Raw genomic sequence first — 27,351 nt, 5'->3', positions numbered from 1 at the left:
CTAGTTCAGTCTTTCTTATACACCGGAGACCAGAACTGTACACAGTATTCTAAGTGTGGTCGCACTAGTGACTTGTATAGAGGTAAAATTATGTTCTCCTCATGAGCATCTATGCCTCTTTTAATGTATCCCATTATTCTATTTGCCTTTGCAGCAGCTGTTTGACACTGGCCACCAAACGTGAGCTTGACGTCCACCAATACACCCAGGTCTTTTTCAGTGACAGTTTTGCCCAGTGTTTTACAATTAAGCATATAGTTATACATTTTATTTCCTCTGCCCAAGTGCATTACCTTACATTTATCCCCATTAAAGCTCATTTGCCATTTATCCGCCCAAGCTTCTAGTTTACATAGATCCTCCTGTAATATAAAATTGTCCTCCTCTGTATTGATTACCCTGCAGAGTTTAGTATCATCTGAAAATATTGAAATAATACTCTGTATGCCCCCTACAGGGGGTTAATAAATATGTTAAAAAGAAGCGGGCCCAATACTGACCCCTGTGTTACCCCACTGCTAACTGAGACCCAGTCGGAATGTGTTCCATTAATAACCACCCTTTGTTTCCTATTACTGAGCCAGTTCTTAACCCACTTACATATATTTTCCCCTATCTCCATTGTTCTCATTTTATGTATCTACCTTTTGTGTGGAACCGTATCAAAAGTTTTTGAAAGTCCATATACACAACATCCACTGCATTTCCTTTGTCCAGTCCAGAACTTACCTCTTCATAAAAGCTGATCAGATTAGTTTGACAGGAACGGTCCCTCGTAAACCCATAAACCCATGTTGATATTGGGTGATGAGGTTATTCTTCCTTATATACTCTAGTATAGCATCTCTTAGAAAACCCTCCAGGATTTTACCCACAGTAGAGGTTAAGCTTACTGGCCTATAATTTCCAAGTTCGGTTTTTGTCCCCTTTTTGAATATTGGCACCACATTTGCTATACGCCAGTCCTGTGGTACAGACCCTGTTATTATGGAATCTTTAAAGATTAAAAATAATGGTCTATATATGATGTTACACCCGCGAGTACTGCAGGAATTAAATATCCCATCCGGGCTCGGAAATTTGTCAACTTTAGTGATTTTTAAATGCCTCCGTACTTCCTGCTGGATTAAGCAAGTGACATTTAATGGAGAATTTTTGTTATCACTGATCATGCTTTTTGTCATGCGATTTTCTTGTGTAAATACTGTTGAAAAAAATCATTTAGCATATTGGCTTTTTCCTCATCCTCATCCACCATTTCACCCTGACTATTTTTAAGGGGGCCAACACTATCATTTTTCAGTTTTTTACTATTTATGTAGTTAAAGAATATTTTGGGATTATTTTTACTTTCTTTGGAAATGAGTCTCTCTGTATCAATCTTTTCTGCCTTGATTTGTTTTTTAAAGAATTTATTTAATTTTCTATATTTATTTAATGCCTCATCACTACCTACTTGCTTTAGTTCTCTAAATGCTTTCTTTTGTCACTTATTGTGCCCCTTACAGCTCTATTTAGCCATAGTGGTTTCCTCCTATTTCTAGCATGTTTATTCCCAAGGGGTATATATTGTGCACAGGTCCTATTCAGGATGCTAATAAATGTCTCCCATTTGCTTTGTGTAGTTTTTTGTCTCAGGATATCGTTCCAGTTTATTGCAATAAGATCATCTCTCAACCGTTGGAAATTTGCCTTCCTGAAGTTTAGTGTCCTTGTAACTCCTCTACTACACATCATATTAAAGGATACAAGAAAACTTATTATTTTGTGATCACTATTACTCAAGTGACCCCCAACTCGTATATTTGATATGCGGTCTGGCCTGTTGGTTAATATTTGGTCTAGCAGTGCCCCCCTTCTTGTTGGGTCCTGAACCAGTTGTGAAAGGTAATTGTCTCTCATAGTTGTCAAAAACCTATTATCTTTGCTGGAACTACAGGTTTCTGTTCCCCAATGTATTTCAGGGTAGTTGAAGTCCCCCATAATAATGACTTCTCCTTGATTCACTGCTTCATCTATTTGCTTTATGAGGATATTCTCCGCTGCTTTCATTATTTTTGGAGACGTATAACAAACCCCGATCAGTAATTTATTATTTTTTTCCCCCTCCCCTTATCTCCACCCACAGGGACTCTACATTTTCATTATATTTACATATATTCTCACGTAAGATGGGTTTTAAGGATGATTTTACGTATAAACACACACATACAGACTATAGCCCTGTAAATTAACTGCCCTGTCATGGCTCTCGTTCAGCCATGTCTCAGATATCCCAATCATGTCATAATTTTCCAACAAAATTAATTCTAATTCCTGTGGGGCCCATTATACTATATGGAGGACTATGTGGGGCCATTATTCTGTATGGAGGACTATGTGGGGCCATTATACTGTATGGAGGACTGTGTGGTGCCCATTTTGCTGTATGGAGGACTATGTGGTGCCCATTATACTGGATGGATGACTATGTGGGGCCATTAAACTGTATGGAGGACTATGTGGGGCCAATTATTCTGTATGGAGGACTATGTGGGGCCATTATTCTGTATGGAGGACTATGTGGGGCCCATTATACTGCATGGAGTACTATGTGGGGCCCATTATTTTGTATGGAGAACTATGTGGAGCCATTATACTGTATGGAGGACTATGTGGGGCTCATTATACTGTATGGAGGACTATGTGGTTCCCATTATACTGTTTGGAGGACTATGTGGGGCCCATTATACTGTATGGAGGACTATGTGTGGCCCATTATACTGTATGGAGGACTATGTGGGGCCCATTATACTGTATGGAGGACTATGTGGGGCCAATTATTCTGTATGGAGGACTATGTGGGGCCAATTATACTGTATGGAGTACAATGTGGGGCCCATTATTTTGTATGGAGAACTATGTGGAGTCATTAAACTTTATGGAGGACTATGTGGGGCTCATTATTTTGTGTGGAGGGCTGTGTGGTGATTAAAGTGAGAGAATCATACTGTGATGGGGTCACCTTTCTTTGTCAGGGGGTTTTAGGGAGGGGGAATACAGTGGGGTCATCATACCGTGCGTGTGGAGGGTACTGTGGGGGTAATTCACTGTGGGGGTATCATACTGTGTTTGGGGGCACTTTTGTTGGAATCATACTTTAATATCTGTATTATTTATTAATTCAAGTTTTATTATCCTTTGTTGTTACATATTTAAATTAAGCCCTTGGGCCATATGCTTTTTACTATTCTTACATAACATATATTATTTCAGTATGCCCCATTTGTGATTATGTGCTAATTTTATGCTAAGATCTATTAATTAAAATGTACTTTGTTCGTGGGACAACCCTTTTAAGTTTGTTTCCATATGAAAAGATTCATCACTCTATTTGTCAAGAAAAAACTCTCAATTGTAGACACTTTTTAATAAATATCAAGGTTGGCTCACGATGTTGTCCAAACTTTTAATTTTGGCCCTCCGTGTATTTGATTTTGACATCCCTGTTGTAAGCACTGTATGGCCATATTCTGTTGGTGCTGTATGACATTTTTGTTGTAGCCACTGTATTACCTTGCGTTGTCTTTATTGCCTATGAGTGGCGCTATCGCTGATCGCTCACAGGCATCACCTGACCCCCGGCTGCAGCCGGAACTTGACGTAGCATCAACGGATGACAGAGTCGGCTGCAGCCGCGGGCTAGGTGATGCCTGTGAACATTCAGCGTTAGTGCCACTCACAGGCAAAAAAATCTTCTCTCTACAATTTAAATACACTGTGTTCCAAATTATTATGCAAATAATATTTTCTCAGATTTTCCCAAATTACCTATATGAATTGCAGTCATTGTAATTTTCCAGTCAAATAACTATTAGAGTACAATTGAAAGGTTTTTGTACAAGCTGCCTATGATAACAGTATATTTTTTAAAAAATAAAAAGCTCAAACTGCACTCAAAATGCATGTTCCAAATTATTATGCACAGCAGAGTTTTCAACCTTTTCATTTTAATAAAGAACAAAAAAATGGTCATTTTTGAAATTATAAGCATTAGCAGGTTATTACAAACTGAAATCAAACAGTTTTCAACTCAAAACTGTATTCTAGGTGATGTTACATTTGCACATAGGACCCCTTGTTCGAAAGGAGCTTGTGAACTCTCTCGTCCATTGAATTTGTCAGGTTTTGGATGGTTTCTGCTTCAATTGTTTTGCATGAGGACAAAATACCCTTCCAGAGCTGTTGCTTAGATGTGAACTGCCTCCCGCCATCATAGACACTCCTTTTGATGATGCTCCAGAGGTTCTCAATGGGGTTGAGGTCAGGGGAGCATGGGTGCCACACCATAAGTTTGTCCCCTTTTATGCCCATAGCAGCCAGAGATGCAGATGTGTTATGTTCAGCATGAGACGGGGCATTAGTAGTCAGTGTCAGTTGTAGCTTTGCTTAAAGGGGTTGTCCAGTACTATTAATAATGTGCAAATCTATTTTTCTGAAGAATAGAAGTTTCTTTGTAATTACCTTACGTTGCCATTACTGCCTGTGGGCGGCGCTATCCTTGGCCGCTCACAGGCATCACGTGACCCCCGGCTGCAGGCGGCTCTGACATCCGCTGATGTCACGTCATGGTTCCGGATTCAGCCGGGGGTTACTTACTTCTGCGTTCCACGGTGGATACTGGGCTGTGGGCAGGGATTCCCCGTGCGTCACACCCAGCATTCACCGCGCGCTCTCCCTCTCCCAATTCATTGGGAAATCGTGCAGTGGATGCTGGGTGTGATGTGATGGGTAACACCGCCCATAGCCCAGCGTCCATTGCGGAGACTGCGTCACTGATGTCACACCTCACTTGAAGTGACATCAGCGTTGAGTCACGTGATGGCTGTGAGCGGTCCGCGGTAGTGACGCACCCCCTGGGCCATGTTGTGCAGCGTTGCGCATGCGGGGAATACCCGGAGCCGGATCTGATAGGGTTAGTAGTCCTCGTGGCGGTGACCCGGTCCGTGCCCAGGGTGTCAAACCAAGTGGCAGAACTTAGAATAAGATGTTATATTGTTCGACTACGCCACCCGTTGATTGCGGCTATGAAGCCGCCGCTGCAGGGCAGACCGCTGAGGCCGGTGGTACGGGTGTGCAGCGTGGATAGTATAACCCCCAACGGGAGGGGTATGGCCCCAGGGCAGCAGGCGAAGAGGGGATGATGGTAATGATGTTATAGTAGTCCCCGTCCTAATAGTGCTAATGCGACAAGGAATCAGTGAGACGTACAGCTGCAGTTTTCAATGCTTTACTCACAGTTCTTTATCAGGTCCCTTGTGCGCAGTCAAGACCGCCCGAGTCATGCTGCGTCCACCAGGTCAGGGACTCGGCCAACTCCCAGGCAATTCCAGAGCGTGGTCCAGAGCTCCCCTCTCTTCCTTCCTACTGGCCGTCCCCACCAGGGACCCACCTTTGTCCGGCTCCCTTGGGCCTTCTGGTGGCGAAGCCTTTCCCGGTTTCCCTGACCCTATACGGTATGCCTTCCTGGTGGATATGGTGAGGGGTCGCGCCAAGACTTGACCACGACCTCCGGTTCCTGGCTAAGGATAATTGGCCTCCACCAGTTTGGGATCCAGTACCCTGTTCTGCCAACCCTTCACCCGTTATTCCGTGGGATCTTAGGGTTCCCTCTTTTCTTGCATCTCTGGGCCTTTCCTGGTGTTTATGTTCCTTCTTCCTCTTACTTCTCTCTCTCTCTCTGCTTCAGGCCTTCACTTCAGGCCTGGCTCTGGAGCTGGGCCCGGACTGAGCCACAGCTCCCTGTCAGCCCTCTCTGGCTGAACTCTCTCAGACTGCACTCCTCTGCACCTCTCCCTCGTTCTATCATGGTGCCCACCTTTTATACTCCCTTCTGACACCCGAGCCCAGGTGACCAGCACCCAATGGGCTCCTACCTATGCCCAGAGTCCCTCCCCTGTCTGCTCCTACACCACTGGGATATTCCTCCCCCCTCCCCACTCCAGCCAGGGACAGACGCTGTCGTACCTGCACATCTCTCTGGTGGGAGTACCGTTGATCTGTCCCCCGGAAATGGGGTGAGTGTAGTGTATGCAGCTAACTGAGCCCCGTTCCACACTCCTTCCTTACCCGGGAGTGGAATACCGCACCTCTGGTTCGAGGTGCAATACCCCTGTAGCAGCCGAGTCCTCGGGGTGCTACATTCCCCCCTGGTAAATCACAGCACGTCCTCGGGCTGGAATAGAATAAAAACATTTTAAACATACAAATATTTTTAAAGTGCACTCGCATATAATACATTAACTATGAACTCATCCCCTTTATGGGAGGTACTCTGTTCTTCTTAACGTTACTGGCATAAAACATTTTTAAAACATTCTACTAATGCCACCGGAACTCTTTTGTAAAACACTATATAAAACTTTTGGCATTATCATTTTAGCAGCATATTAAACTTTTTTTTTTTTACACAAACATTTTCAACACATATCCTTGAGCTCCGGCCACTGTGCAACTTACGACCAGGTAAAGTGCAACAGACACTACTTCCAAGGTAGAAAGGCAGTTCTTATAAAACCAATAGGGGGCGCTTTAAGAAGCGCAACTATGTACAAGGGTATGGCCGCTTTCAGTCCTCGGCCAGTGGGAATAGGGGAATGGCTGCTCACAGTCCTCAGTCTGGTTAGGGATTAGGGGCACACAGGTAACAGTTCTTTAACAGTTCCATACTAGTCCCAACGGGGACCACACTTCAATCAGCAAGAGTCCTTGTACCCCGACGAGTAACTATATACAGTTCCACTTTACCATTCTCTAATAATGGTGTCCTCCTTGTTCTTCCGGGTAGTCTTCAGGTCTGTCCGGACCCTCGATGTACTCTGTTTCTTGGTGGTACTGTAGCTCCTCCTCCGTGAGCCTGTGAACGTGGAGGGCGTATGGTCCTTTGGCACCCTTGTGCCGGGTGAAGGTGACCACATCACCCGGGTAAAGATCACGTCCGCGGTGTCCCTCCGGCAGGTGGCTGTGGCAGTGAAGCTCTCCTCTGTATCCGACATCCTCCTCCCCCCTAGTGGACCGTAGCCTACCTTGCGATGATCCTCTTCCGTAGGCCGCGGCTCCGCAGTGGATCGTCAGGGTTGAGGACCTTCCGTCGCGCTCCTGTGACGTCGGCGTCTGCTGGGCTCCTTCCAGGACCTTACGCAACGTCCGGACGTGAGGCGGAGCTTCAGTTCTCGCGCGCTTTCGGAGTCCACGCCCCTCTTCTTCCCGCGCGGCGTCCTCAAGATGGCGTCCAATGGCGGGAAAACTCCACGGATGGCGGGAAGAAGGCAGAAGATGGCGTCGGATGGCGGGAAAACTCCACGGATGGCGGGAATCCTCTGGAATTGGCGGGAGACTTCTTTTTGAGGTACATGTGAACTTTTCTTCAGGCACGCAGTACCCGGTGGTTGCGGGCACAAGATCCTGCCGACTACGCCAAAGTTGACGCACCCCCTGGGCCATGTTGTGCAGCGTTGCACATGCGGGGAATACCCGGAGCCGGATCTGATAGGGGTAGTAGTCCTCATGGCGGTGACCCGGTCCGTGCCCAGGGTGTCAAACCAAGTGGCAGAACTTAGAATAAGATGTTATATTGTTCGACTACGCCACCCGTTGATTGCGGCTATGAAGCCGCCGCTGCAGGGCAGACTGCTGAGGCCGGTGGTACGGGTGTGCAGCGTGGATAGTATAACCCCCAACGGGAGGGGTATGGCCCCAGGGCAGCAGGCGAAGAGGGGATGATGGTAGTGATGTTATAGTAGTCCCCGTCCTAATAGTGCTAATGTGACAAGGAATCAGTGAGACGTACAGCTGCAGTTTTCAATGCTTTACTCACAGTTCTTTATCAGGTCCCTTGTGCACAGTCAAGACCGCCCGAGTCATGCTGCGTCCACCAGGTCAGGGACGCGGCCAACTCCCAGGCAATTCCAGAGCGTGGTCCAGAGCTCCCCTCTCTTCCTTCCTACTGGCCGTCCCCACCAGGGACCCACCTTTGTCCGGCTCCCTCGGGCCTTCTGGTGGCGAAGCCTTTCCCGGTTTCCCTGACCCTATACAGTATGCCTTCCTGGTGGATATGGTGAGGGGTCGCGCCAAGACTTGACCACGACCTCCAGTTCCTGGCTAAGGATAATTGGCCTCCACCAGTTTGGGATCCGGTACCCTGTTCTGCCAACCCTTCACCCGTTATTCTGTGGGATCTTACGGTTCCCTCTTTTCTTGCGTCTCTGGGCCTTTCCTGGTGTTTATGTTCCTTCTTCCTCTTACTTCTCTCTCTCTCTCTGCTTCAGGCCTCCACTTCAGGCCTGGCTCTGGAGCTGGGCCCGGACTGAGCCACAGCTCCCTGTCAGCCCTCTCTGGCTGAACTCTCTCAGACTGCACTCCTCTGCACCTCTCCCTCGTTATATCATGGTGCCCACCTTTTATACTCCCTTCTGACACCCGAGCCCAGGTGACCAGCACCCAATGGGCTCCTACCTATGCCCAGAGTCCCTCCCCTGTCTGCTCCTACACCACTGGGATATTCCTCCCCCCTCCCCACTCCAGCCAGGGACAGACGCTGTCGTACCTGCACATCTATCTGGTGGGAGTACCGTTGATCTGTCCCCCGGAAATGGGGTGAGTGTAGTGTATGCAGCTAACTGAGCCCCATTCCACACTCCTTCCTTACCCGGGAGTGGAATACCGCACCTCTGGTTCGAGGTGCAATACCCCTGTAGCAGCCGAGTCCTCGGGGTGCTACAGTAGCGCCGCTCACAGGCAGTAACAGCAACATAAGGTAATTACAAAGAAGCTTCTTTTTACCATAAAATAGATTGGAAAATTATTAATAGAACTGGACAACCCCTTTAAGGTAGATTTGTTTGCTTACCCCTGTGTCTCTTTCCTCTGACCTTGTAGCTAAACCTAGGATTTGTTGTGCCTGTTCTTGTGAATCTTCCCTTCTGCTTTTGATGATCTCTGACTTCAGGTATCTGACCACGGACTTGGCCTTAGACTATCCATTTGTTTAACTCCATGATTTTGATGTACCCTCCTGGTATTTGACCCCGGTCTGTTTCCTGACCACGCTTTTGACTTACCCCTCTGTACTATGAGCCCTCTTGGTATCTGGCCTGGGACGTTCTGACTATTCTGTCTCACGGCTTGCCCGTGAGTGTTGACTCAGCGTTACATTGAACTTTTTTTATCACTATTAATTTATATTATCATTATTCACTCATTTCACGGGAATGCAACTTTTTCATGATTCAATCAATATAAATCCATCAAATTGGAAACTTGTTGAATGCTATTTTCCTGGATTCTTCCTAGGGACAAGAAGGGGATTAAAATAATAATATATTATGCTCACCAGCCTGTCCTGCCAGCAGCAGCTCTCCGATCTTTGGGTCTTCTAATGCTGACTACTCCCTACATGACAAGTTCTACTCAGTGGCAGAAGACAAGAACATTACAGAGTCCAGAAGATTGGAAGTAAGTGCCCGAGAAACAGTTGAGTAGTTGCAGAGGGAGAATAAGAGAGTATTATCTTATATTATTTTTTAATCACTTCCCTTCCATAATTTATTATGATTTGGGGTCTTTTTGCGGGTGAACTTTTTATTCATGTCAAAATAGAGTCTGCCTGAATCAAATTTTTCAGCTAATTTAAACAAATCGGGCCCGAGATTCATTTTTAAAAATTAGCTCACATCTAATCCAAACATACAAAGTAGATATGACAATGAAACGACTTTTGAAAATTAAACAATTTGATGCCCCACAACATGAAAATCATTAGCTTAAGAAAGCAAAAACATTACTATTTATATCTTCCGCTGATGCAACCCACTGTTTAGTGCTCCATGTGAACTCTTGCATTTTCTTCCTTGATCTTCAGTGGCTGTCAGTGTTTTCAATGCTTAAAAATAGAACTAATGCATCACTTTGGCATAACATAATATTGGTCATTGTGGCATCACAGCTTCTGTCATGACATCACCATGCGTGTCACCCAAGGCAATTACTTGAGCCTTGGGTGATGCAACTCACAGAGTGCGTTGATGAGGCCTTCTCAGTTGAAGAAGTCCAACATCAAGTGAAGACCAAAGAAGTAGACCTAAGAGGAGGCATAGAACAGTTGCTGGTGAGTTGCGGCAGTGTGCCGGCAAAGGGTGAGAAAATTATTTACTTATTATTTTTTTTGCCAATTTACTCACTACAATTCAGCGAAATTATGATATTTCTGAATTTGAGCAATGCAGATCACAATAAAATTCTAATTCTATGGAAATTTAATTTTTGTATTATTTGAGGTGAATTCAATTTGCCTCTAACATATTCTCTCATCTCTAATATAGTGTATGGTTTCTTTTTTTATATTTGCGTTCATATAAATAAGGTCATCATTTTTCATTCTTCTAGTCACTCTCTTCGCATGAGATAATTCCTTGAGTTCATATCTGGTCTGAATAATATGATGAAACATTTAGGAAGAAACATACAGATAACCAAAGCCCAACTAGATGCCAAGATAGCAAAAATCTCCATAGCTATAACATATATACCCTGGGCACTGAGTGACGCTGGAATAAAAGATATCCAGACACTAAGGAAGGCCAACATGCTGAATGTGATAAACTGGGCTTCATTAAAGCTGTCGGGAAGTATTCGAGCCAGGAAGGCCACTATGAAACTGATGGTCGCCAGAAGAAACAAGTAACCCAACATGGTCCACAATGTGAAGGCTGAACCCTCATTACATTCGACAATGATGACTCCAGGTTTACTTTGAGTGTTATACTGTGGGAAAGGTGGAAAGGTTGACAGACAAGCCACACACAATATCAGCTGTAACAGCAAGCAGAAAAGAATTATAAAGAAGGACACTAGAGGGCTTGTCCATTTTTTTAAATTGCTACCAGGTCTTGTGGCTCGGAAAGCAAACACCACCATGATGGTCTTTGATAAAACACAAGAAACACAAAGAGTAAATGACATGTTGAAAGCGGCTTGACGAAAAAGACATTTCTCCGGTTGGGGATATCCAATGAAGACTATGGAGCAGAGGAAGCAAAAGGTTAAGGACAGCAGAAGAAGACAACTTACAGAATAATTGTTGGCCTTAACTATAGGACTTTGTTTGTAGTTATAGAAGAGTCTCAATATAAAAAGAGGATCAAATGAGGACAAGATACTGGTGGCTGCTAAGATCTTTCCAAGATCATCTTCAAATGTGAAGAACTCGACTGACTTTGGAAGGCATCTGGATTGTTCATCATTTGGCCACTGATCCCAAGGACATTTTATACATTGGATTGAATCTGAAAAATGAATAATGTTACTAATATCTGAATATTTCTATGCATTTTTACAGAACTTAAGGCACTTTAGTTATATCCTTTCATTATTATCAAGACGAGTTTCTTTAAGTAAGATGTTCTATTAGATGCCTTATTGGTGATGTATTTAAGCCATTGCAGCTAAGATTGGTGCCCTAAATTTTTCTATGAAACATGGCATCAATGTGACTCTTGGCCTGTTTTTTTGCGATGTCTTTTTGGTGCTGAATTTAAGGCACCTTCCAACCTTAAAAGGAATATTGTTGAACTTGATGAACATGTCTTTTATCAACTACTCCAGAGACTGTATACTGTATGCAACCACATAATGCCTATGTGAGTCTTGGTTGGCCCATTGTTGGAGCAGTGGATCCCTACTATATTTAGCTATATGACCTATGAATGCAATGATCACAATGGAAATAAAAAATAATATACTGTAGTTTATTAACTTTACATACAAATGAATTTTGACAACTAATATCTATATGTTTGAAACAGTACTTGGATTTCAACCAGAACCATTGTGCTGACTTACACTCATTCTATTGAAACAAAGGTTACTATTTACTGAGTATTTTCTATTTTGTAAACACAATATGTACATTAAAACCAAATAATTTTTGATCTTTTTAGTATTCTATAGAGTTCTGAACATTACATCTCTTTTAGATAAAAACAGTATATAATACTTGCCTGTCTGGTTGGATATCTCTCCTTGAAGACACTGGACACATTCAAAGCAGCAAGCAGGTTGTCCTTGTAGAACGGCCTTCCTGAACCCAAGTGGACAGTTCTCACTGCAGACCGAACGAGGGACCTGATGATTATGAATACTATTTATCAATCAAATGAATTAATAAATATTTATAATACAAATTTGCCTACTTTAACTTTACTTTTCATATATCAATCTTAAAGACACACATAAAACAATGTCAAGGCATCAAATCATGTCTGCAGTGTCCAGGTATATTAAATCTATAATTTTTTACTTTTCTAGGTATATTCAAAATCCAGTATTAGCAATAACCAGCCTAGCATTATTACTCTCATGCTACCAGTATCCAATGATAGCTTGAGCCACCAAGACCTGCATTGAAACATGCATACGTGAAGAAACTGCTTAAATGGTTACTTCTTATTGAATTTTCACCCCTTTCCTTCAGAAAAATAGCCAAAATTGAGATTTCTTAATAGTTAATACATTTTATATGCTATATGAAAGATGAAAACAAATAGCAAACTTTCGAGTTCTCTTCATCAGGTAAAGCAACTATGCCTGATGAAATGACTTGGATAGCCTCGAAAGCTTGCTAGTTGTTATTTGGATGCTCAATTATGATTATTTCTCTATCTACAGACTAACATGGTGCAAAGATATATTTTTCCAGTAACAGCCCTCTTCTTTTTTAAGTCTTGATTGTAAGTCCACTGGAAAGAAAATACTATGTTAAAGCTGTATTTTCCTCAACCTATTTCCCCCAATTTTTTTTTTTTGCTATTTTGGATGAAGTTATCTTTTAAAGTATTCATTACTTTGATATTAATGACCTATCCCTAGGATCATAGATTGCAAATCATTGGTGGTCTGACAAATGACTCCACAACCAATCATTTGTGACCCAATATTGTGGTCTGGTGTGTGCAACTGTGAACAGTACATGGATCCAAATCAGTATAGATCCGTAACTCGTTACGTGTCTGCTGGCCTGCTACCGCAACTTATCTCCTATTCACTTGTAAAAACCTAGGAGCACCAATGTAACAGTGAATGGAGCTGTGCTGTTTTGCCTCAATACATTATTTACATCCAACAACTTCAAGTCCTTTTGCAGATGATCAAGGATGAGAGGAATTCACAAGAATGATTTCAGAAAAATTTTGTGAGAGAACAATTTCTACACTGAGAGCACAGGCATTAACTTCTAGGTAAAAATGGTCTATCAAAATCAGGACAATGTAGGACAGGAGCAGTGGAAAAACAAGATTTAAGTTCTTCAAAGGCTTGAAGGGTGGGATTTGATTAGTTTAAAAAATGAGTGCTCTTCCAAAGTTAAGTCTGGAAAGAGGGGGAGACACAAAGTGCAATAGGGTTTTATCCAGTGGAGAAATTTGTCTAGGTGAGATGTATAATAATTGCTGTTACAACTGAGGAATCGAGGTATGACAGCTGCTGCAGTACCCTCTAGTCGGGAGATCCCGCTGTGTAAAACAATTGGTGGAGGAAAGAAGAAGTAGTCGTCGCTGCTGTGCTAGATTCAAGAAATCCAGAGGATGTGATAGTCTAATCCCCTATGTGGTTTATTCTCACTGCGTTTTGAAGTTGAATCAACTTCTTCATCAGGAGAACCACAATATTAAAATAGAAAATACCATGGACAAACGTAAATCGTTTACAACCTTGTAAACTAATTAAGTTTGGCCATGGTATGCTCTATTTTAATATTGTGGGTCTCTTGATGAAGAAGTTGGTTCAACATCAAAACACAGTGAGAATAGGTGGCATGTTCTAAAGCTAGGGAGGTAAGAAGAACAACCACTTAAGAGTAGTTTTTCATGAAGTAATGTAGTAAAAAATTGCAAAGCTGAGGAAGCTTTGGAGGGCTTTGAGGCCAACAGTTTGTTGCCAATACAAAATAGCATAAACTGTTTCAGGATCAGTGCAAAGAATTTCAGAAGTGTTGTATCCAAGCTCAGAGACATTTCTCCAACTTTAGACTAAGATTGTTTCATTAGACTCATCCGGACAAAGCAAACATGAAGCCAGCGATATGTAAGTCTCTGAAGAAGATTATGATGGCATCCAGATAGATTAGAACATACTGATACAGGATATTGTGAAATATCTCATTCACAAAGCTATGGAACACAGCTGATGCATTACATGATCTGAAAGACATTACTAGATATTCATAGTGACCATCATGGGTGTCTTCTATTGATTGCCCTCCTTGGTGCAGACTAGGTTATAAGCTCTACACAGGTTTGATTTGATGAATATGGTGGCACCCTTAACCCTGTCAATTAATACAGATATGAGAGGCAACTTTCAGTTTGATTATTCTTCAGATCCTAATATTCTTTGCATTGTCTCAGAGACCCATCTTTCTTTTCCATAATAAAGAAGACAGATGGAGGCAGAGCACAGTTTCAGAAAACGGGTTGAAGTAGGGCTTTAAAGGCAAATACAAAAGCAAGATAATACTGACTGGGTGATCTGGTTGGACAACCAATCGATGACTGAAGCATTTAGTCTTAGCTATGGAAGACAAAAAAGCATTGGGGCATAAGAGCATGGCCAAATTTAAAAAGAAATGACCTCAAAATATAGCGCTCCAATCTGAAGTGCCAACTTTTCTGTTTGGAATTTGATATGACCACCTGGAATTGCAGAGCCATTTCTTGAGATCTGATTTAGATGTGTCGGCAAAGAAAGAGAAGGAATATTCAGCCAGAGAGAAGTTGATAACGTTTTTTCTGAACTCCGGAATCAATGAAAGCTTGTCCCATGAACACATAGGAGTTGAAATAAATGAACATCAGCACGAGCAGTTTGTCTTTAATGGAAGATAGAGTTAATGCCAAAGAGACTTCATCTTCTTCGCCTAGTATCTGTAGTGTTCTTGTTTGGCCTTCAGTTTTAAAGAATGTATGCAAGAAAGATCCTGTTCACCACATTGTAAATGAAGTCCTTCAGTAAGGTGGTGAGATCTTTCTACCAATAATAATCTCTTCCGGCTAATTTGCATGAGTTCTCCGAATGGCCACTTTGGTAATAGATGGGCTTCCCACCCAAGGCCGAAAATTCCATCTCTAACGAGGCCCAGGATAGTTCTGCACATGAACACACAAGGATTTTAGTGCTCACGGTGGTGATGAGAAGATGTGGCGAGAACCAAAAGGGTGACAATGAGGAGCAGAGAGGCAAGAAAGTTGAGCCGAAGGTGAGTATACATTATTTTTCTTTCACATCTTATGTTTGTTATACTTTGTGGTCTGAAGAGACTACAGAACAAAACTATTGAAATTAAATTTGCAAATAGTAACTTCTCGGCAAATTAATTTTCATGTACAAAAAAAAGAATATTTTTGAATCACCAATAGCGCCTCGTTATAATATTTCTTTTTATATTTGAAAATTTGGTCAATTTTTTTTGAGGGAAAGGATCTTATTTTGTTAGGATTACTACATACAGTATTAGTAATATAATAACAGGAGACAACAAGAGCTTTTAAATGCAAATACAAATACGAAAATTCTTAAGAATTTTCGTATTTTCATTTAAAAGCTCTTGTTGTCTCCTGTTATTATATGTATCTTGGAGCTATGCTGCTGTCCCGGCACGTTCTTACCAATTGGTATTGACGTGCCTTCAGCAACCATGAATTTGGGTTTTGTTTTTCATACAGTATGAGTAAGATGCATATTAAATCCTACAAAATATCACCTGTTGATCTCCCATGAACCAGCGCAACAGGCTTGAATTGATGGATAAAGCTGAGCCTGAAGGAGCTCCCGCATTATAGCTTCCAATCTTGACCTGTGTCATGGATCCTTCTAGGTTATTCTGCCAATTCACAATGCTGTACAATGCTGGTGGGTCTCTATTAACATTAAAGTAGTTTTCATTGCCATTGCTCAGAGTAAGACGGACATTCTTCATGTAGTGTGTAAGCTGCAAAAATATCAAAATCAAGAAAAAATGTTTGTTTTTACCATCAGACAGTGACTAGAAGAGTCATAAATTACATAAACATTCCATCTAGGTTTTTCATCTATACATGGTGAGGGGTTCCTCACTCGCCAATACCAGCAAATACTTCAGCTGGATGTTCATCCTCAGACGCACATTCAGTTGAATGGTATTACCGTGCACAGACCCATCGGTCCATGAGCGCCAATCAGAGGCCAGCAGCTGACGTCGGCGTCCACATGACTGGGGGCGCATGGCAGTCATGACATGCGCTTCCATCACTTGCACACTGAAGTCAGCAGCCGGCTTCAGAAGCGGTGGGGGAGCGGAGGGGAGGTGAGTATAATGGTTTATTTTTTTAAAATCAGTGAGTACACTGTGCCAGTGGCCATATTAATACTTGGATGACTATCGGCTGTGCATTTTACTATATTGACGACTATTGGCTGTGCATTATACTGTATGAAAGACTATGGGCTGTGCATTCTACTATATGGAGGACTATGGGCTGTGCATTGTAATATATGGAGGACTATGAGCTGTGCATTATACTATATGGAGGACTATGGGGAGTGCATTATACTACATGGATGACTATGGGGTGCATTTTACTATATTGAGGACTATGGGGAGTGCATTATACTATATGGAGGACTATGGGCTGTGCATTATACTATATGGAGGACTATGGGTAGTGCATTATACTACATGGATGAATATGGGGTATATTATACTATATTGAGGACTATGGGGAGTGCATTACACTATATGGATGACTATGGGCTGTGCATTTTACTATATGGAGGACTATGGGGAGTGCATTATACTATGTGGAGAACTATGGGCTGTGCATTCTACTATATGGGGGAATATGGGCTGTGCATTATACTATATGGAGGACTATGGGGAGTGCATTATACTGTAATGGAGGACTATGGAAGCTGCATTATACTACATGGAGGACTATAGGGTGCATTGTACTATATGGAGTACTATGGGCTGTGCATTATACTATATGGAGGACTATGGGGAGTGCATTATACTACAATGGAGGTGTAAAGGACATATTGATACTCATGCTAGAGCAACTCCATTTTGTCTGCTTGCTTTAAAATCATGTTGTTATCACTCCTTGCATAAAATATATTCTTTCTTTCTCTTCCCATGGAACTTCTCTCACACTAACTTTTTCTCAAGAGAACATTTTGTCAGACACTCTGTTATCTAACTTGTTTTGGCCAGGTTTGACCTTGTAAAATTTCCATAGTGCTTCGAACTAACGATGATAATATGACCATATATGTGTTTCCGTAATAATTGTACTAACATTATTTAGCCTATAGTACTGTAGTATGGCTGCAGAGTTGATTGGCTATTAAAATACTCAAAACAATATAAAATGCTAAGCAAAATAAACGGGATCAGAGATTCTTTGAATCCTACCAATACAGAACATTGTTACCGTTTGGTTTCCTGCGGATTGCAATCAACATAATAATTTGACACTCACTTGGTCAACCGTGAAGGGTTATTGCCCTCCCTCAACAGTTGGTGCCATGACTCGGATCCCTAACCAGCTACGCCCCTCCACCTCTGGACGTCCACAAAGAGAGACCTGCTTTCAGCCTCCCCCACTGGAATTGTGACTGATCATCCCCCACAAAAAGCCACGGTAAGTGCACCAGTTCTTTACTAGTGACACTGACCGTTTGGCGTGGTTTCCACGTGGTGTGTGGTTGTTTGCAGTGTCTTTGGATGTCCTGGTTGGATATAGTCAAAGGTGAGACTATAAGGGGTGTAGTCCCATTAGGGGTCTGATATTATTTAACTTCAAAGCAGTATCTCCTCGGATTGACAAGTGAATATTGTGTGAATCTTCCCTTCCTTAACTTCCAACAAAGATTCTTAGAAAAGACTGGACATTGTTAGTTTCAGTCGCGGCAGGTGATCGAAGACTGGGTAGGGCATGCACGTAGATATACATATATCGAGTGTCCGGAACACTGCGAAGCTGCAAAAGTGCTCCCCCTTTCATCAGCCGTCTGTGAGATTCCCCCGAAGGGTGGGGTTAATTAGCAGTTAGCAGTTAGCAGTTAGCAGGTAGCAGTTAGCAGGAAGTAGGTAGGTAGGTAGTAGTGGAACAACTGGGAGCTGTTGCCAGACTCCGCTGTGCACAAGAATTAATAATCTTTGTTGGTTGTGAAGCGGCAGTAGTGATTAATCAATTTTTCCGTGGAGCAGAAAGAATTTTGTCTCCCCTGCAGGAGAGGGAGGATGTGATGAATATCATGATCAGTAGGGAAGGGAAAAGATCTTTTAAGAATGTGCCAAAGGTGTTTAAGGTGTTAAATTTTCCTGTGGAGGGGAGGCTTCAGCCTGTGTTGTGGGATGAAGGCATCCGGCAGCAAAAGGGTAGATTAGTTGACCGCTGTGGATTGTTGGAAGATGCTGAAAACTTTAGGAAAGTGGCACATGAGATTTGTGATGAAGGATATGTTGAAATAGAGGAGGAGATGAAGCCTGGTTATTTCAATTACTTTTATGTCAAGAAATGAAAATTATCTAGCACTGTGACAAAAACTGTTTGTTTTGTGTTACAAAATGAATCTGATGGGGAAAAGGTACAGGAGGAAGTAGATTCCCCTTCCCAACTTATGTGTCCACAACCCGAATCTAAAGCCCCTAAAAAAGCATCCCCTACCCCCACAAATGTAGCTGTACCCCAGACCCCTGAATCCAGAAACTGAGCAATTTATACCTTATGAGATTAAATACCCTGCACTTCCCACTGAGAGCCAGCCACCATCACATAACCCAGACGGTTGGCTCTGTAATGTGTGTTGGGTCACTAATCCAGGATGGTGCAAGACGTGCTATAATTGTGGAGCACGTAAACCTGGTGTTGTAGCACCAACCTGCCCATTACTTAACTCTGACGGCGGGCATTATAAACCACTACCCCCACCTGCCCTTACCATGGTCCATACTCCATTCAGAGAGACCCAGGGTCCTCTGAACTCTTCCCTATTCACCTTCTCTCAAACTGGGGAAATAGAACATGGACACGAGTATCAGGAGGTGGCGTCTGTTTTACTGAATAGTCCTTAAAATTTCTCCACTATACTGAGAATAGGTATGGGAAGTATACCACAACAGCAGGTTGGGAGCATTGTAAACGCAAATGCAAAACTGCTGCATTGGTGGGGGCTAGCTGCAGAGATATGTCGTATTGGGGGACCTACAATACATGTTGCATCTAATGATTACATCTATGACCATGGTCCTTTAAGAGAAGGAGAGGTGATAGCTACAAGAGCAGGACAGCTATCATGTCAGTTTGTTATACATGTAGAGAAAACCAAAAAGAGTAATGTCATTGTGTAAGATTACAGTACAAGATGTTAAATGCAGCAAGGAAGATAATGGAATGTTGAAATGTTGAAAAGTGAATGCATGTGAGGGAAAAGTTGCGCTGAAGGTTGTGCTTTCCTTGACAGAAGGAAAAAGTATGTGGATATGTGGAAGAACTTAAATGGTTAACTGAAATATGCGCGCTGCCAGATAAGCACCCAGTTACAGCTGCTAGCATAGCAAAACGGCCTTGGCTTGATACAGAGCAGAGAAAAAAAAGGGTGAATGGAGGAAGAAAATTCAGACAATCAGGGAAAAACGCTATGTTATGTGTATTACAAAGATACTGCTTTCCGACAATGGCGGAGTAATGAATTGATGGAAATGTTCTAATTGTGGCCAGCAGAATCCATTGTCAGCAGATTATTGTGTTGCATGTCACGTGCCCCGTCCAGGAGACACACCCCTTGCCACTACCCAAGTCACTCCTAGTGCCCCATCCTCATCTGTTATACCTATGTCCGCCCAAAGTTCCAACCCTTCCTGTAGCAGCCATGTTGCTACACCCATTGCATCACCTCCAGCCTCTGACCACATGTCCCTTTGGTGGTGGCCATCTTGGTGCACCCTTCCTGTAGTATGCTTCCTTCTGGTGGTAGCCATCTTAGCAAACCCGGAATACAGGCCGCAATAAACACTACACCCAGAATCCTAGAATGTGTATGAGGAAGATTATCATGATCAGTGTATGACAGAGCATTATATGTGTTTATGTGAACTAATTTTCTAGATGGTCATATATCCTTAAGTTTCTAATAGATGCACATACCCGTTGTTTGGTTTAAAGTAATTGATTTAGCAAACTTTTTTTTTTTATTAGCATTCCACTACACAAAGACTGTCAGTTTCTGTTTGCATTTACATATCAGGGCAGGCAAATGACTTGGACGGTGATGCCGCAGGGTGCGCAGAATAGCCCTAATCAGTTTGCAAAGAACATGTCTAGCTGTCTGCTGCCGTGGCAGCTGGACAACTCTGAGGTAGTACTTTTACAATACGTGGATGATATTCTTTTGTGTGCCCCCACGGAGCAAATGTCCATCAGGGTGAGTGTTAGCCTCCTCAAGCATCTAGCAAAACTGAATGGTCGAGTCTCAGCCTCGAAACTTCAGTTTTGCCTTGGTCAAGTGGTCTACTTAGGCCATTGCCTTATTCAGGGTGCCAGACATCTCACAGAAGAAAGGAAGACAGCCATCTACGCACTACCATTCCCAAAAGAATCTCATAGAGCTGCAACGGTTCCTCGGACTATGTACATATTGCAGACAATGGAACACAGACGCCTCACGTCTGATGCAGCCCTTATATGATGCATTAAAAGAAGACACTCTGGCTGATGTAAACAACAAGGAGCACCAAGAACTGCTGTAACAAGCCTTTGAGCAACTAAAGTCAAGGATAATGACAGCCCCTGCCCTTGGAAATCCGGACTATGCTCAACCTTTCCATTTGTATGTCTCTGAGACAGGAGGGCATGCAGCCGGAGTGAGTACTCACTCAGAGACACTGTACAAAGCAGCGCCCAGTCAGGTATTACTCAGCGCATCTGGACCCAGTAGCCTAGGCCTCCCCCAGCTGTCTACGAGCGGTTCACGCCACACAGCAACTTAAACATCTGTCTACACAGAGACACCTGCGGCTGCAGTGTTCGTTGATTTTGCCAGAAAATGTGAAATTACACCGGTGCACCACCATCAGCCCAGCCACCCTGCTACCAGCACCTGAAGGAGAGGGGAAAGAGGCTCCACCGCATGATTGTCTGGAACAAGTTACTGCGGAGTCAACTCCACTTGTTCTAGTGGGGGAAGTACCCTTGGATGACCCAGAACTTACGTTACATACGGATGGATCCAGATATGTTGACACCTCTGGCAGGTTTCATACTGGGTATGCTGTCACAACTGAAGATACATTGGTAGAGGCTGCAGTCTTACCTCCCAGTATGTCAGCACAGGAAACAGAGCTCAAAGCTCTGACTGCAGGTTCTCCTGTGAAAAATACTGAAAGCGTCAGACAATTGATGGAAGCGGTGCAACTACCAAGACAGTAGGCTGTCGTAAAGGTAAAAGCTCATACCCGACCAGATGCCCCTGAAGCAAGAGGTAATGCACTTGCTGATCTCCATGCTAAGTGAGCAGCTCTTCTTCTGACATCCATGTCCATGGCTCTTACGTGGCAACAGGCCAAACAGCTAAATTCCGTGCCAACCCAGGATCAACCTGCAGAAGAGCATCAACCGGTCCCTCCAATCACAAAGCTACGCTCCACACAGCAAAAAGTCTCTAAAGAAGAACGCCAGTCGTGGAAGGAGGCGGGTGCTAAGTTGATAGATGGGCTATGGAAGAAGAAACAACTGTACTGTTTGCCTCGACTCCTGTATCCAGCCGTTACAGCCTGGGCCCATGGACCAGTACATCGAGGGAAGAATCAAGCTTTGTTACTGGTACAGAAACTATATTGGGCTCCAGGAATTTCCACCGTGTTGAGTGCACAGAACAAAGGTTGCACAATATGCCAAACCTGTAGATTACAGAATGTACTGACAAAACACCTTGCCAAACCTTGCAAGTTGATCACATCACTCTCCCTAAAGCAGGACGATATGAATACTGCTTAGTGGTAGTGGATATGTTTTCCAGTTGGCCAGAAGCATTCGCCATTCCAAACACGACTGCCGAGACTACCGCCAAGAAGCTGGTCTCTCAAGTTGTTTGCCGGTATAGAGTCCCAGAAGTTATCAAAAGTGATCAAGGACAAGCCTGCCTTTTCCTCATGCGTATATCAAGAAATACTTACCATGATCAGATCAACAGTGACGTTACATACTCGTTACCATCCAGTGGCAAGGTGGAGAGATTGAATGGCACACTAAAAGGTCAATGAACCAAAATGATGCAGGAGACTACGGCCCAGTGGCCTGAGCTCCTTCCCATTGCACTATATCACATACACACCATCCCCATAGGGAAACACAAACTGTCACCCTATGAGATATTATTTGGGTCACAACCAGTCATAGCTAGATTTATCCCACAACAATTATCAGAAGAAACAGATTATGTTGTGCAATATGTGATTCAGCTTGCCAAAGCCCTAACTAACACCCATGCATTAGTATCATCTTCTATTCCAGATCCAGCTGATGCAGAAGGTTGTCATACCCTCAGGCCTGGAGATTATGTGTATGTGAAGAGGCATGTTCGGAAACACGGACTAAAACCATTGTATGACGGACCATACCCAGTGCTCCTGACAATCCCAGCAGCTGAGTTGTTTTATGATAATATATATGGTTAAACTAGTCAATACCTGGAATAGCCTACAACAGAGTACTTTAATAATAAGTTCATTACTCACCATCAGATTTTGGTGCAAGAATTAAGACAATTAGAAAACAACCAGATCAGTGACTGTTGGATATGTACTCACTCACCCTTTCTGGCGGTCCCAGACCGTCATTATTGGAAAGATACATTCATAATCACTCATGGTGTATGTCATCAAATAACACCGTTTTTATTGATTTGGTGCATAAATTAGTATTACAGCATTTGGCTTTATGGGATCTACCATCAGCCACATATTGGGTCTGTGGGAATAATGCATATAAATCGCTCACAGTCGGAGTAGGGGGGACTTGTACATTGGCCCGGCTAACTTCAGCCACTTATCTTATTCCCCATAGTAAAGTAGATATGAGAGCCATCCCTCTTTATACCATTTTTTAACATGCCAAAGACAAAACCCCACGCCCATCAGGAAGACCTCATTTAGTTCAAATGAGTATACCCGATAAGATAGCCAGTACTGTCTTCCTCTACCCTATGGTTACATAAATGTGGGACAAGTTAGTGAAGAAGTCACTGACTACTTAGATGACCAGATTTGGAATATTTTGAAAGTAATTAATACTACTGTTGCAGTGCAGAATCAGCTTATCATAGTGGCTAATCAAAATACTTTAGTGCTGGACTATTTGACAGCAGCTCAAGAAGGGATGTGTCAGGTTATTGGCCCAGCCTGTTGTCACTATATTCATCCCGACTCTACCATACGGTTAAATACTAAAATGGAAGACATTAGGAAACTCAGGGAAGAGTATAACAAACATAACGAATTGACCAAAAAGTGTTGCATATTGTTGCTTGCTTGTTAATATATGTTTTACTAAAACTAGTCTTTTATTGTATCCCATTTTGCATGAGGAAAACCTGTCAGTCAATAGAGAGCAAGGAGGACGCTGTTAACCGACATCCAGTGCTACTGTACACGGACCTCCCAGATGTAACCAGCATTGAGGACCTGGATGACAAGGGAATGATGACCTTTACCCGCTTGCCCCAACCAACCTCAGATCTGAGCTTATGATTATATCAACTAACAAGGGGGGATGGACATGCCGCGACAGCCCCAATTGGTAACAAGGCACTAATTGGGTGAAGACCAATGTCCCTCAGGCTCAAAATATGACCCTTCGAAAGCACCTCTATTGTTGATAATAGCATAATTTTTAGGGGGGAATGTAAAGGACATATTGATACTCATGCTAGACCAACTCCATTTTGTCTGCTTGCTTTAAAATCATGTTATTATCACTCCTTGCATAACATACATTCTTTATTTCTCTTCCCATGGAACTTCTCTCACACTAACTTTTTCTCAAGAGAACATTTTGTCAGACACTCTGTTATCTAACTTGTTTTGGCCAGGTTTGACCTTGTAAAATTTCCATAGTGCTTCGAACTAACGATGATAATATGACCATATATGTGTTAACGTAATAATTGTACTAACATTAGTTAGCCTATAGTACTGTAGTATGGCTGCAGAGTTGATTGACTATTAAAATACTCAAAACAATATAAAATGCTAAGCAAAATAAACGGGATCAGAGATTCTTTGAATCCTCCCAATACAGAACATTGTTTCCATTTGGTTTCCTGTGGATTGCAATCAACATAATAATTTGACACTCACTTGGTCAACCGTGAAGGGTTATTGTCCTCCCTCAACAGAAGACTATGGGCTATGCATTATATATGGAGGACTATGGGAGCTGCATTATACTATATGGAGGACTGTAGGGTGCATTATGTTATAGGGAGGACTAAGGGGAGTGCATTATACTATATGGAAGACTATGGGAGCTGCATTATACTTTATGGAGGACTACACTGTGTTCCAAATTATTATGCAAGTAATATTTTCTCAAATTTTCCCAAATTACCTATATGAATTGCAGTCATTGTAATTTTACAGTCAAATAACTATTAGAATACAATTGAAAGGTTTTTGTACAAACTGCCTATGATAACAGTATATTTTTTTAAAAATAAAACTCTCAAATTGCACTCAAAATGCATGTTTCAAATTATTATGCACAGCAGAGTTTTCAACCTTTTCATTTTAATAAAGAACACAAAAATGGTCATTTTTGAAATTATAAGCATTAGCAGGTTATTACAAACTGAAATCAAACAGTTTTCAAACCAAAACTTTATTCTAGGCTATGTTACATTTGCACATAGGACCCCTTGTTCGAAAGGAGCTTCTGAACTCTCTCGTCCATTGAATTTGTCAGGTTTTGGATGGTTTCTGCTTCAATTGTTTTGCATGAGGACAGAATACCCTCCCAGAGCTGTTGCTTAGATGTGAACTGCCTCCCGCCATCATAGACACTCCTTTTGATGATGCTCCAGAGGTTCTCAATGGGGTTGAGGTCAGGGGAGCATGGGTTCCACACCATAAGTTTGTCCCCTTTTATGCCCATATCAGCCAGAGATGCAGATGTGTTATGTGCAGCATGAGACGGTGCATTATCATGCATGAAAATGATCTTGCTGCGAAATGCACGGTTCTTCTTCTTGAACCATTACAGGAAGTGCTACTTGAGAAACTCAACATACATTATGGAGTTCATCTTTACCCCTTCAGGGATCCTCTACAGGGCAGTGGGAAGAGGAAGGCTAAGTGCCAGAATTGGCACATCCTATGGATGCGCCATTTCTGGGGCGGCTGAGGGCTGGTGTTTCTAGTCTGGGAGGGGGCCAATATTCATGGCACCCTTTCTGGGTTATTAATATCAGCCCCCAGCTGTCTGCCTAGCCTTTGCTAGCTATTAAAATAGTGGGACCCCACTTCATTTTTTTTTGGGGTCCCCCATTTTAATAGCCAGTAAAGGCTACGTATTAGGCTTAGGGCTGATATTAGTAGCCTGGGAAGCTCCATGGGTATTACCACCTTCCCAGGCTTCAAACATCTGCCCCAGCCGTCTGCTTAACCTCCACTAGAGACTAAAATTACTGGGGACCCCACGCCATTTTTTTTTAATAAATCCTTTATTTTAACACTAAAATGACAAGTACAGTATCCAACACTGTCACTGTACTTATTATATATGTGTCTGACATGTTTCTATCTATCTAATCTATGTGCGATGCTCTATTCTTTCTGTTCTAAATTGTCGGGTACCGGTGTATGCTGCTGATTAATTGCCGGCTTTTCATGTTTCACTGTGAGCACTGTTCCCATTGATTTGGGAAATCACTGTAATGCCACAACCACCATGGCTGTGGCGTTAAAGTGAGTGGCAGACAATCCCTGCATGGTATGCGCTCTAAAGAGCGCCAAACATGCAGGACGGGGACCCGAGTTCCCACCCGAGCATCGCACAAGTACTCGGTGAGCTCCGAGCATCTCGAGTACTGAGATGCTCGGGCGAGTACCAAGCAGTGGCGAGCATGCTCGCTCATCACTAGTGAGGAGTGCCATGCATACCAGGTTAGGGATGAGGGCAGCACATAACATGATGGGGGAAAAGGATTGGGGAGCACAAATACCAGGATGGTGGAAGCACAAATACCAGGATGGGAGACTATATACCAATAAAAATGCTTGCCACCCAGGAGTAGAACGGGATCAATAGCTAGTAGTATATATAGGACTATGGGCTATGCATTATATATGAAGGACGAAGCAGTGTGCATCATATTATATGGATGACTATGAGGTGCATTATACTACAGGGAGTACTATGGGCTTTGCATTATACTATATGGAGGACAATGCGTCCATTATACTTCTGCTATGGGGCCCCATGACTTCTATGATAAGCATAATGGCTTATTTTATTCTATACATGAAAGAACAACAGTAGAATGGGGATATATACCAGTATGGGAGATATATATCAGGATGGGGCCCAGGTAAAAGAGCATAAGCCAGGATGGGGGAATATACTGTATATGCCAGAATGGGGCCAGGATGAGGGACATATATACCAGGGTGGAGGACAAAACAGGTGAACACAAATAACATAAACTTCAAGAAAGAATAATGCATTGGGTGCAAACATAAAAACTGCTGAAACACGCAAAGCAATGGTGAGTTGAGATAATAGTTGTTTTTTTTTTATCTACACTTTGGTCACTACAGCTTTATACTATGATGTAGATAATGGAAGAATTTGGGGAAACCTAACTTTGTACAAGACTGATTTCATACTATAATGGTACTTGGTTTTTCCACTGGTAATGAAGCAGTCACCAACCAAATGTCTTATCTCTTAGGTGCGTCCTTCATCTGTGTTGTTGATGAATTGATTGTCTGATTGATGGAGCAGTTATATATGTGACAAGAAGAGAAACGTTACCTGCCAGTGTTTGATGTTCCAAAGATCTGGACATTTTCCATCAGGGAATGGACCCACACTGCACCTTCCAACATCTTGCAAAGACTTAGCTGCAAATTGAATGGCAGCATGCATTGTGTATGTGAACTTTAAAGTAGCGGTGAAGGCGGAGCAGTCCTTGACGTAGTTAAAGTTTTCATCTCCTGTGCATGTGTTAACAGATGAGTATACAGAACTTATCGTACTATTGGCATTAGGAAATTTACAGCTGAAT

General features: G+C 42.7%; 1 long non-coding RNA gene across 1 annotated transcript in view; it reads left to right on the top strand.

Moving 5' to 3' along the window:
* LOC141165425 (uncharacterized) overlaps nucleotides 1-24,568 on the top strand; it is a 49,847-nt gene extending 25,279 nt beyond the window's left edge. Inside the window, exons 2-3 of the long non-coding RNA XR_012251158.1 lie at nucleotides 9,331-9,492; nucleotides 22,581-24,568. This is a non-coding gene — a long non-coding RNA (uncharacterized lncRNA). The remainder of the gene's footprint in view (nucleotides 1-9,330; nucleotides 9,493-22,580) is intronic.
* Nucleotides 24,569-27,351: the final 2,783 nt, after the last annotated feature.

Source organism: Phyllobates terribilis, unplaced genomic scaffold, assembly GCF_046119375.1.
Source record: "Phyllobates terribilis strain yellow unplaced genomic scaffold, ASM4611937v1 Scaffold_11__3_contigs__length_659146591, whole genome shotgun sequence".
In the NCBI taxonomy this organism is placed as follows: Eukaryota; Metazoa; Chordata; class Amphibia; order Anura; family Dendrobatidae; genus Phyllobates; species Phyllobates terribilis.
Note: the sequence above shows the minus strand (reverse complement) of the source record. Positions and strands in the feature narration are given on the sequence as shown.